This window comes from Juglans microcarpa x Juglans regia, chromosome 6D, assembly GCF_004785595.1.
Source record: "Juglans microcarpa x Juglans regia isolate MS1-56 chromosome 6D, Jm3101_v1.0, whole genome shotgun sequence".
Taxonomy (NCBI): Eukaryota; Viridiplantae; Streptophyta; class Magnoliopsida; order Fagales; family Juglandaceae; genus Juglans; species Juglans microcarpa x Juglans regia.
The window spans coordinates 15,868,739-15,881,830 of record NC_054604.1 but is presented as its reverse complement, the minus strand read 5'-3'; positions in this window follow the sequence as shown (position 1 = coordinate 15,881,830).

The window sequence follows — 13,092 nt, the reverse complement described above, 5'->3', positions numbered from 1 at the left end:
TAAGATCAATGTTTGCTCGTTGCTTGTACATAATTGCCTAGTTCCCCATGAGAGTGTGTGTAAACCCATTGTCAACTCCATAGAGAGAATCCTCTCACGAAACACTTTTATACCCGTGATGGGTACCAACATGGACTTAGTCTTAAATATCCTTTGCAAGTTTCAGATGGGCCAATTACAAGGTCAAGAGCCAAGAAGATCAATGAGGCAGTGTAAGGATGAAGATCCAATTTTGATTCATTTGATAAGCTATGGAAGAAGGCAACAACATGACTGAAAGGCTTTGGGCACTTGAAGGCTTTCAACTCGTTTAATTCATTTAAATGACTTATTTTATTGGTTTATAATAATTGGTTTTATTATGGGAAGGTCTTAGGGGGGGGCCTATGCAAGGGCACGTTTGGAAAGTTATTATTTTATTGAACTAGGGTTAGGGTTTTACTGTAGCGAGTACTGTAGCCGCGACACTGTTCATCCAGGAGCATTTTGGGTAAAAGGGGCTTTATTTTGGCTAGGGTTTAATTAGGTTTTGCTTTAAATACTCTTTATAGCCTCATGTTAAGAAGTTTATGAAATTTGATGAATTTATTCATTGTGAGTTGAGTTTTACTCCTCTTATTCTTAATTGAACTTTTGAACTTATCAAAGGTAAATCACAACCTTTGTGGCGTTCCTCATTTGTAATCTAGGTTCTTGAGACGGTTCTTCAACGAGTTTAGATTTGAATATAATATAGGTTCTTGAAATGAGTTATCATCGAGTCTAGATTCTTTATCCATCGACTTGATTTTGGGTTTCTTGGGAAGTTTTCAAATTAATTGCGGGTTCAAGGGATTCCATTCCTGCGTGTTCATATAATTTGATATTCAGAGCAAAGTTTCCAATCAGGTCTGATTCTATCTTTTAATGCTTGCATCTTTAATTTTGATTCTAGGGCTTCATTGTTCTAGGGTTGAAAAAAAAAACAAAATAAAACAAAAAGTAGGCTGCCAAAATTCTTTGAGTTTTTGGTTTGGCTAAAATTTGCATCAGCTAGGGTTTCAAAATTCTCGGGTTTCTTGCATCTCTAACTTTCTCAATTGCTTGGAGTGCCGTTACATTGATTCTCTTCTATTTCATTGTTAATTATTGTGTGCTTGAATTCAATTGCTTGATTTTCACAATTGAATATTGCTGTTTGTGATTTAATTAGAGAGAAGAAGAGAAAAGAAAAGAAAAGAAAATTCAAAAAAGAAAAAAGAAAAAGATGAACAAGAAGAAGATAAGAAAATGTAGCATATTCAAAGGTTGCTATATAGTAACAACATAAAGAAGAAAATACATTTATTGATTGAGCTTTATCATCAAAGGGGCAGCATATATTATTCTAGTTGGTATGTTGTCTTATAGCTACTGTTTCATTTGTATAATTTTCCTGATTCACTTGTCATTTTTTATTCCTTCCGTGTTTCTCTTGTTCTTGTTTTTTGCACCGAGTGGGAAAACTCGTGCATTTGGGATAAAACAAGATTGCATTGTCTTGATTGAGTTTAGTTAGTTTTTAAAGAACTTGAGTGGGAAAACTCGTGCGGTAAAAGGCAAGAGAGTGTGAGACTATTATCGGATAAAAAGCCAATTAAGAGTGAAACACGAGTAGAGTGTTATTATTTGAGTGTAAACACGTAAGGGAGAGTGTGTGAGGCTTTCTTTTTTACCACTCTAACATTCTTTTGTACAGTACTTTACAATGTCTCATCAGAGTGGCTCTTCACCAAAGGATGACAAATTACTCATCATTTGTGTTGCAAGCTATGCAACAACAGTTTGAGCGGTTGAACTTGGTGTTGGGTGAAGTAAAAGATAATATGGATCATCAAGAAGCAGTGATTAGAAATTTGCAAGATGGAAGAGATAGGAGGCAACGTGAGGCTAGTATTGAGAATGGGTATGATAATGGAGAGTATGGTGAGAATGAGGAAGTCCTAACATCCGAAGTTGGATTGGGCAGACATAGAGGAGTTAGGCGTGGAAGAGGACTTAGGGAAAAGCCAGGGGGTCGAGATGGAGTAGATAAGAACCGTGGGAGCATGATATGAACCCGCGGGAATGAATTCCCTTGAACCCACAATCAATTTGAAAACTCTCCAAGAAAGCCAAAAATCAAGTCAAGGATGGAGAATCTAGACCCGATGAGAACCCGTTTCAAGAACCTAGATTATATTAAAATCTAGACCCGTTGAAGAACCCGTCTCAAGAACCCAGATTACAAAGGAGGAACGCCACAAAGGTTGTGATTTACCTTTGATAAGTTCAAGAGTTCAATCAAGAACAAGAGGAGAAAACTCAACTCACAAATAAAATTCAATATTGTCTCCTCTTCAAATGAGGCTACAAGGAGTATTTAAACTAAACCGAATTAAAACCCTAGCCAAAATAAAGCCCCCTTTTACCCAAAATGCCCCTGATGAACAGTGTCACGCTACAGTACCGTGGCTACAGTACGGCTACAGTAACGCTACAGTACCTCTTAAAACCCTAATTCCTAAAAGTAACTTTCCAAGTAAGCCCTTGGCCAAAATACAAGGCCTTCTTGAAAACTCTAGTTCATTGAAAATAAGACGTGTGGGCCAGACATCTTCAAGCCCACTTATTCCAAACTAATAAAATAAATCATTTAACCAAATTTGAAGTCTCAAATAACAATAGGCCCTATCTCTAAGCCATGTCTTCCACAGCTTGAATCAAGTGGATCAAAGCTAGTTCTCCTTCTTTCAAGCCCATCTTGAGTGTTGGGCTCTTGCTAGCTTCATCCCAAGTGGATTGCACCAATCCGTGCATTGCTTCCTTGATCTTCTTGGTCCTTGATCTTGTAATTGGCCCATCTAGAATTTACAAATGATCTTTAAGACTAGGCCCACCTTGGTTCCCATCATTCCCCCTCTCCTCAAAAGGATTCGACCTCGAATCTCCACCTGGATCAAAAGGAAAAATGTTCGTAACATTGAAAATAGCAAAAACTTGATACTTACTTGAAAGATCTACTTCATGTGTATTTTCATGAATTTTCTCAAGAAATTGAAAATGTTCATCCAAGCTACTCATATCATCAACAAGCAAAGCCATCAAAGGTAAAGGAGTAAGTGGATTAAAACCATAAACAACCTCAAATGGAGAATAAGAAATAGTAGTATGCAAGGTTTTATATGCACACTCTAATAAGGGCAAACGATACTCCCGCAAATGTCCATGTAGCAATTCAATGAATGGCAAATGATACTCCCACAAACGTTCATGAAACACATCTGAAGTTTTTCTTACACCACTCCAATTATATGCAAACTCAATGAATGGCAAGTAATACTTCCACAAATGTTCATGCAACACGTTAATGAATGACAAATGATACTTCCACAAACGTTCATGCAATACATAAGTGAATGGAAAATGATACTCCCACAAACGTTCATGCAATATATTGAAAGTCTTCCTTACACCAAAGTAACCCAACAAACCACCATGTCTATCACACACAAGCAACTTAAGCATAAAACTAGTTGGCACACAAAATCTATTCTCTCTAAACAAGTACCAATCTAATTTATAGAACTTACCAAACGATGCTTTTTCACATGTTCCGTACACACTAGCAAAGTCATCATCATTAGCATACAATTCCTTATTATATTCAAGTCTCAACAATTTTGCATCTAAAATGAAGATAAGGACGTACCTTCTTGGTAAAGCATCAACCACAAAATTTTCCATACCTTGTGTGTATTTGAATACATGAGAAAAAGTCTCAACACAGTCCTCTCGCTTAGCATGCATTATAGTCAACGACTTACCTTGTCCCTTCAAGTGTGAAAAAGACTCATGTTCTTCAAAGGAAGGTCGGTTAGGAATTGTCGCACCTGGCACAAAATCAATGTAGTACTCTATCTCCCTAATATGTGGCAATCCACTAAACACACCTCTAGGAAACAAGACCTCATATTCCTGCAACACAAAGACAATAACACTAGGCAAAGACACGTCAAGTTCGTTAGTATTAAGACTCGCCTTAGCATAAAAACTCACATTTCTTTTTGTTTTTCTCTCACTTTCTTCACTCTCTCTTTTCTTTCCACAATTCTTTTCTTTTTTCACTCTCTTTTTGCTTTTCACTCTTTTTTTTTTTCTGTCACTCTCCTTTCCTTCATCTCTTTTTGAACTCTCGACCTGACAACTGTTTTTCAACTCATTCTCTCTTTCTCTTGAGGTTTCAACCTCACCCTCATCTTTTATCTCTCTCATTTTACTCTCTCTCTCGTTTTCGGCCCCACCATTTCTTTTTTTCTCAATCTCACTTTCACTCTTGCGTTTTAACTCAATCTCCTTTTCACTTTTTCTTTTTTGATCACACTCATTTTCACTCTTTCTTTTTTGAGCAACCTCACTTTTCAGTTTCAAATGGTCCCCATGGACTTGTGTTGGAGTTAAAAGAGCAAGTTTGATTGTTTTTCCATCCTTTTCAAAACTGTACATGTTCCTTAACCCATCATGGATCACCTTCCTATCATACTCCCATGGCTTCCCCAACAAAATATGACCAGCATGCATAGGCACTACATCACAAAGGACCATATCCTGGTATTTTCCAATTGAAAAAGTAACTAGCACTTGCTTATTGACCCTAACCTCCCCACAATCACTCGACCACTGCAACATGTATGGTCTAGGGTGTTTTAAGGTAGGTAAATTCAATTTCTCAACTAAAGTAGTGCTAGCCAAATTAATACAACTCCGCAACTCAATGATCATACTACATACCTTGTTATTGATGTGGCATCTAGTATGAAAAATGTTCTCGCTCTGCTTCTCTGTATCATCCATCTTAATTTGTATATTGAGAGCATGCCTGGCAACAAGAGACTCACCATACCCTTCATTCTTACAGTTATGTTCAATACAAGGTTCACTCCTCCTCCTATCTCTCCTGCCTTGTAAATTTCTAATTACCACTTCTTGATGATCCATCCTTTCCCTCACTTCACCTAACACCAAGTTCAGCCGCTCAAACTGTTGTTGCATGGATTGCAACACAAATGATGAGTTATCTACCATCCCCTTTGGTGAAGAGCCACTCCGATGAGACATTGTAAAGTGCTGCACAAATGAATGTTAGTGGAAAAACCTCACACACTCCCTTACGTGTTTACGCTCGAATAATGGCATTCCACTCGTGTTTCACTCGTAATTGGCTTTTCCCCGATAATAGTCTCACACTCTCTTGCCTTTTACCTCGATAGTTTTCCCGCTCAAGTTCTTTAAGAACTAGTTGAACTAAATCAAGACAATACAACCTTGTATTATTCCAACCAGTAATATAGATCCAAGAAACAAGGAAGGAATAAAACGACACGGGACTCAAGGAATTTATATGAGGGAAAGAGTAATTATAGAACAAGATACCAAGTACAAATATGTATTCAGCCCCTTTGACGATAAAACTCAATCAACAAATGTTTTTTTCTTTATCTTTGTTGTAACTATGTAGCAACCTTTAAATATGCTACCTCTCCTTATCTTCTTCTCCTTCTTCTTCTTCTTCGTCCTTTTTTTTTTTTTTTTTTTTTCGAATTTTCTTTTCTTTTCTTTTCTTTTCCTTTCTTTTCTTTTCTTTTCTTTTCTTTTCCTTTCCTTTCTTTTCTTTTCTTTTCTTTTCTTTTCTTTTCTTTTCTTTTCCTTTCACCAACTGATTTGATCACAAACAAGAATAAGCAGTTGAGAAAACCCTAACAATAACTCAGAAACCCTTGGGCAAGTGATATACGGCAGCCCCTAGAACAAGAGATTTCAGCCAACACAAACCCTAGAACAATGATTTTCAGCAACCCTAACAATAGTGAAGAAGTCTGCTAACCACCACTATTTTTTTTTTTTTTTTTTGTAATCAATCCTAGAACAATGAAGCCCTAGAATTAAATATGCAAGAAATAAAAGATAGAATAAGACCTGATTGGAAACCTTGCTCTGAATACCAAATGATATGAACCCGCGGGAATGAATTCCCTTGAACCCACAATCAATTTGAAAACTCCCCAAGAAAGCCAAAAATCAAGTCAAGGATGGAGAATCTAGACCCGATCAGAACCCGTTTCAAGAACCTAGATTATATTAAAATCTAGACCCGTTGAAGAACCCGTCTCAAGAACCCAGATTACAAAGGAGGAACGCCACAAAGGTTGTGATTTACCTTTGATAAGTTCAAGAGTTCAATCAAGAACAAGAGGAGAAAACTCAACTCACAAATAAAATTCAATATTGTCTCCTCTTCAAATGAGGCTACAAGGAGTATTTAAACTAAACCGAATTAAAACCCTAGCCAAAATAAAGCCCCCTTTTACCCAAAATGCCCCTGATGAACAGTGTCACGCTACAGTACTGCGGCTACAGTACGGCTACAGTAACGCTACAGTACCTCTTAAAACCCTAATTCCTAAAAGTAACTTTCCAAGTAAGCCCTTGGCCAAAATACAAGGCCTTCTTGAAAACTCTAGTTCATTGAAAATAAGACGTGTGGGCCAGACATCTTCAAGCCCACTTATTCCAAACTAATAAAATAAATCATTTAACCAAATTTGAAGTCTCAAATAACAATTGGCCCTATCTCTAAGCCATGTCTTCCACAGCTTGAATCAAGTGGATCAAAGCTAGTTCTCCTTCTTTCAAGCCCATCTTGAGTGTTGGGCTCTTGCTAGCTTCATCCCAAGTGGATTGCACCAATCCGTGCATTGCTTCCTTGATCTTCTTGGTCCTTGATCTTGTAATTGGCCCATCTAGAATTTACAAATGATCTTTAAGACTAGGCCCACCTTGGTTCCCATCAGAGCATCAAAATGAAAATACCATCATTCCAAGGTAGAACTGACCCTGAAGTTTATTTAGAGTGGGATAAAAGAATAGAGTTGGTGTTTGATTGTCATAATTACTCTAAGGAGAAGAAGGTGAAGTTAGCAGTAATTGAGTTCACTGATTATGCGATTATTTGGTGGGACCAATTAGTGACCAATAGGAGGAGGAATGTTGAGAGGTCTGTAGAAACATGGAGAGAGTTGAAAGCTATCATGAGACGGAAATTTGTACCTAGCCACTACTATAGAGACCTCTACCAAAAACTATAAAATCTTACACAGGAGTCTAGGAGTGTAGAGGATTACTATAAGAAGATGCAGGTGACTATGATTCAGGCTCATGTAGTGGAGGATCGGGAGGCCACGATGGCTAGATTTTTCAATAGGTTGAATAGGGAGATAGCCAATGTAGTTGAGTTGCAACATTATGTGGAAGTAGAGGACGTGGTACACATAGCTATGAAGGTAGAGAGACAATTAAAAAGAAAGGGTACATCAAGGTATACATTGGTTTCTAGTACTCCTTGAAAACCAAAGTGGGACAAAAATGATCAAGATGTAACAAAGGGGAAGATTAAACCACCCAAGGGAAAAGATGAGGGTGAGGTTGAAACCACAAGAAAAAGAGAGAATGAGTTGAAAAACAATTATGAGGCCGAGAGTTAACAAGATTGGTACTTGTTTAGAGGGAATGGATTTTGTGTGCCTACTAGTTTTATGCATAAATTGCTTGTTTGTTATAGACATGGTGGTTTATTGGGTAAGTTTGGTGTAAGGAAGACTTTCCATGTGTTGCATGAACGTTTGTGGGAGTATCATTTGCCATTCATTGATGTGTTGCATGAATGTTTGTGGAAGTATCATTTGTCATTCATTAACGTGTTGCATGAATGTTTGCGGAAGTATTGCTTGCCATTCATTGAGTTTGCATATAATTGGAGTGGTCATTTTGGTGTAAGAAAAGGTTTAGGTGTGTTTCATGAATGTTTGTGGGAGTATCATTTGCCATTCATTAAATTGTTACATGGACGTTTGCAGGGATATCCTTTGCCCATATTAGAGTGTGCATATAATAAAACCTTGCATACTACTATTTCTTATTCTCCGTTTGAAATTGTTTATAGTTTTAATCCACTTACTTCTTTAGTTTTGATGCTTTTGCTTGTTGATGAAAGGAGTAGCTTGGATGGACCTTCTCAAATTCTGGACAAAAGTAATGAAAATGCATATAAAGTGGATCTTGCAAGTAAATTTCATGTTTTTGCTATTTTAATGTTACTAACCTTTTTCCCTTTAATGCAGGTGGAGATTCGAGGTCGAATCCTTTTGAGGAGAGGGGGAATGATGGGAATCAAGGTGGGCCTAGTTTTAAAGATCCTTTGCAAGTTCTATATGAGCCAATTACAAGATCAAGAGCTAAGAAATTAAGGAAGCAAAACAAGAATTGATGCAATCCAGTTTGGACGAAACTAGCAAGAGTCCGACTCACAAGATGGGCTTTAAAGAAGAAGAACCAGTTTTCAACCACTTGATACATGTTGTGGAAGACATAACTTAGAGTTATTGTTTGGGCCTATTGTTATTGAAGACGTTCAATTTATTAAAATCATTTAAATGATTTATTTTATTAGTTTAGAATAAGTGGGCTTGAAGATGCTTCGCCCACATGTCTTATTCCTTATGAACTATGGTTTTTGGAAACGCCATATATTTTGGCCAAAGGCTTATTTGGAAAGTTACTTTTTAGGAACTAGGGTTTAATGGGATACTGTAGCGAGTTACTGTAGTTGTGATACTGTAACCGCGACACTATTCATCCAAGGGTATTTTTGGAAGAAAGTGCTTTATATTTGGCTAGGGTTTTTTATATGAACCCACGGGAATGAATCCCTTGAACCCACAATCAATTAGAAAACTCCTCAAGAAAGTCAAAATCAAGTCAATAGATGGAGAATCTAGACCCAAAGAGAACTCGTTTCAAGAACTTAGATTATATTAAAATGTAGACCCGTTGAAGAACCCGGCTCAAGAACCCAGATTACAAAGTAGGAACGCCACAAAGGTTGTGATTTACCTTTGATAAGTTCAAAAGTTCTATCAAGAACAAGAGGAGTAAAACTCAACACACAATGAATAAATTCATCAAATTTCATAAACTTCTTAAAATGAGGCCACAAAGAGTATTTAAACCAAAACCTAATTAAAACCCTAGCCAAAACAAAGCCCCAACTTCCAACAATACCCCTGAGTAACTCGGCTACAGTGCTTTTGAAACCCTAGTTTGCTACAGTACTTCTTAAAACCCTAGTTCAACAAAATAATAAATTTTCCAACATGTCCTTTAATAGGCCCCCCCTTAAGTCATTCTCATAATTAAATCCAATAATTCTAAACTAATAAAATAAGTCAATTAAATGAATTAAACATGCTGAAACCCTTCAACAGCCCAAAGCCTTTAAGTCTTTTCGTTGCCCTCTTTCATAGCTTATCAAATGAATCAAAACTGGATCTTCATCCTTCAAGCCCATCTTGAATGTTGGGCTATTGCTAAACTCGTCCCACGTGGATTGCATCAATCCGTGCATTGTCTCCTTGATCTTCTTGGATCTGGAAGTTGCAAAAGATCTTTAAAACTAGGCCCATCTTGGTTCCCATCATTCCCCATCTCCACAAAAGGATTCGGCCACGAATCTCTACCTGGATCAAAGGGAAAATGGTTAGTAACATTGGAAATAGATGAAACAAGATACTTACCAGGAAGATCCATTAGATATGCATTCTTATTAATTTGTTCAAGAATTTGGAAAAGTCCATCCAAACTACGTTTGTCATCAACAGGTAAAGGTGTTAAATCTAAAAGAGTAAATGAATTAAGTCTATAAACAATTTCAAAAGATGAAAATTGAATAGTAGCATCAACACTCCAATTATATGCAAACTCAATGAAACGCAAATGATACTCCCGCAAACGTTCATGCAACAAGTCAATATATGACAAATGATACTCCCACAAACGTTCACGAAACACACCTAAAGCTTTCCTTACACAAAAATGACCACTCCAATTATATGCAAACTCAATGAATGGCAAGCAATACTCCCACAAACGTTCATGCAACACGTTAATCAATGACAAATGATACTTCCACAAATGTTCATGTAACACGTCAATGAATGGCAAATAATACTTCCACAAACGTTCATGCAACACGTTAACGAATGAAAAGTGATACTTCGACAAACATTCATGCAACACTTCAATGAATGGCAAATGATACTCCCACAAACGCTCATGCAACACAACAAAAGTCTTCCTTACTCTGAGGTTACCCAACAAACCACCATGTTTATCACACACAAGTAACTTACACATAAAACTAGTAGACATACAAAATCTATTCTCTCTAAACAAGTACCAACCTACTTTATAGAACTTACCAAACGATGCTTTCTCACATGTTCGATACACACTAGCAAAGTCATCATCATTAGCATGCAATTCCTTATCATATTCGAGTCTCAACAATTTTACATCTAAAATGAAGACAAAGACATACCTTTTTGCTAAAGCATCAACCATAAAAGTTTCCAAACCTTGTGTGTATTTGAATACATGAGGAAAAGTCTCAATACATTGCACCCACTTGGCATGCAATCTATTCAAGTCACCTTGTCCTTTTAAGTGCGTTAAGGACTCATGTTCTTCAATGAAAGGTCGGGTAGGAATTGTCGCACCAGGCACAAAATTAATGTAGTGCTCTATCTCTCTAATAAGTGGCAATCCACTAAAAACACCACTAGGAATCATGACCTCATATCCCTACAACAAATAAACAACAACACTAGGCAAAGAATCGTTAAATTTGTTAGTATATAAGCTTGCCTTAGCATAAAAACTCACACTTTTGTCTTTTTGCTTCTCTCTGTAATCTCTCTTTCTTTTTCCCCTCGTGGCTCCACTCTTTTTTCTTGACTCTCAGTCACCTCTCTATTTTCTTTTTCACCCTCTCTCTCTTGATGTTTCGGCCTCATTCTCTTTTTTCCTCTCACTCTCTTTTTCCTTTCCACAGTCTTTTTTTCTTTCACTCTCCTCTTTTTTTGAAATCTCGGCCTCAAAATTATTTTTTATCTCATTCTTTCTTTTTCTTGAGATTTCAGCCTCACCCTCATCTTTTCCCTTAGGTGGTTCGGTCTTCCTCTTTGTTACAGTTTGATCATTTTTGTCCCACTTTGGTTTCCAAGGAGTACTAGAAACCAAAGTATATCTTGATGTACCCTTTCTTTTCAACTGCCTCTCCACCTTCATAGCCATATGTAGCATGTCCTCTACCTCCTTATGGTAATCCTCTACACTCCTAGACCCCTGTGTAAGATTTTGTAGTTTTTGGTAGAGGTCTCTATAGTAGTGGCTAGGTACAAATCTCCGCCTCATGATAGCTTTCAAGTCTCTCCAAGTTTCTATAAGCCTCTCAAAATTCCTCCTTCTATTAGTCACTAATTGGTCCCACCAAATACTAGCCTAATCAGTGAACTCAATTACCTCCAACTTGACCTTCTTCTCCTCCGAGTAATTATGACAATCAAACACTAACTCTATTCTTTTCTCCCACTCTAAATAAACTTCAGGGTCAATTCTACCTTGGAATGATGGTATTTTCATTTTGATACTCCCAAGGTTTTTATCTACTCCATCTCGACCCTCTGGCTTTGCCCTACGTCCTCTTCCACGCCTAACTCCTCTATGTCTACCCAATCGAACTTCAGATGTTAGGACTTCCTCATCCTCACCATACTCTCCATTCTCAATACTAGGCTCACGTTGCCTCCTATCTCTCCCAGCTTGCAAATTTCTAATCAATGCTTCTTGATGATCCATACTGTCCCTCACTTCACCCAACACCAAGTTCAGCTGCTCAAACTGTTGTTGCATGGATTGCAATATAAAGGATGAGCTATCTGCCATCCCCTTAGGTGAAGAGCCACTCCGGTGAGACATTGTAAAGTGCTGCACAAAATAATGTTAGTGGAAAACCTCACACTCCCTTACGTGTTTACACTCAAATAATGACACTCCACTCGTGTTTCACTCTTAATTAGTTTTTACTTGATAATAGTCTTACACTCTCTTGCCTTTTACCTCAAGAGTTTTCCCACTCAAGTTCTTTAAAAACTAATTGAATTCAAGCAAGACAAAGCAACTTTGTTTTATCCCAACTAGTAATTAGGTCCAAGAACATGAACAATAGAAATAAGGAAGGAATAAAATGACACGAGACTCAAGGAATTTATACAAGGGAAACAGTAATTATAAAACAAGATACCAACTAGAAAGATGTATGCTGCCCCTTTGACGATAAAGCTCAATCCACAAATGTATTTTTTTCTCTTTGTTGTAACTATGTAGCAACATTTGAATATGCTACTTTTTTTTTTCGAATTTTCTTTTCTTTTCTTTTCCTTTGCTTTCTTCTCTTTTCTTTTCCTTTTGCTTCTCTAATTCAATCACAAACAACAATACTCAATTGTGAAAATCAAGGAATTGAATTCAACCACAAAAGAATTCACAACGAAATAGAAAGAAAATTCACAACTTAAAGATGCATTAAACCCTAGAATTTTGAAACTCTAGGTGATGCAAATTTCAACCAAATCCAAAACCTTAAGAATTTCGGCAGCCTACTTTTTGTTTCTGCAATTTTTTTTTTTGCAACCCTAAAACAATGAAGTCATAGAATCAAAATTAAAGACTCAAGAATTATAAGATAGAATCAGACCTGATTGAAAACCTTGCTCCGAATATCAAATGATATGAACCCGCAGGAATGGAATCCCTTGAACCCACAATCAATTAGAAAAGTCCCCAAGAAAGCCAAAATCAAGTCATTGGATGGAGAATCTAGACCCAAAGAGAACTCGTTTCAAGAACCCTAGATTATATTAAAATCTAGACCGTTAAAGAACCTGTCTGAAGAACCCAGATTACAAAGGAGGAACGCCACAAAGGTTGTGATTTACATTTGATAAGTTCAAAAGTTCTATCAAGAACAAGTGGAGTAAAACTCAACTGACAATGAATAAATTCATCAAATTTCATAAACTTCTTAAAATGAGGCGACAAAGAGTATTTAAACCAAAACCTAATTAAAACCCCAACCAAAATTAAGCCCCAACTTTCAAAAATACCCCTGAGTGAATTGTGCCACGGTTACAGTACGACGCT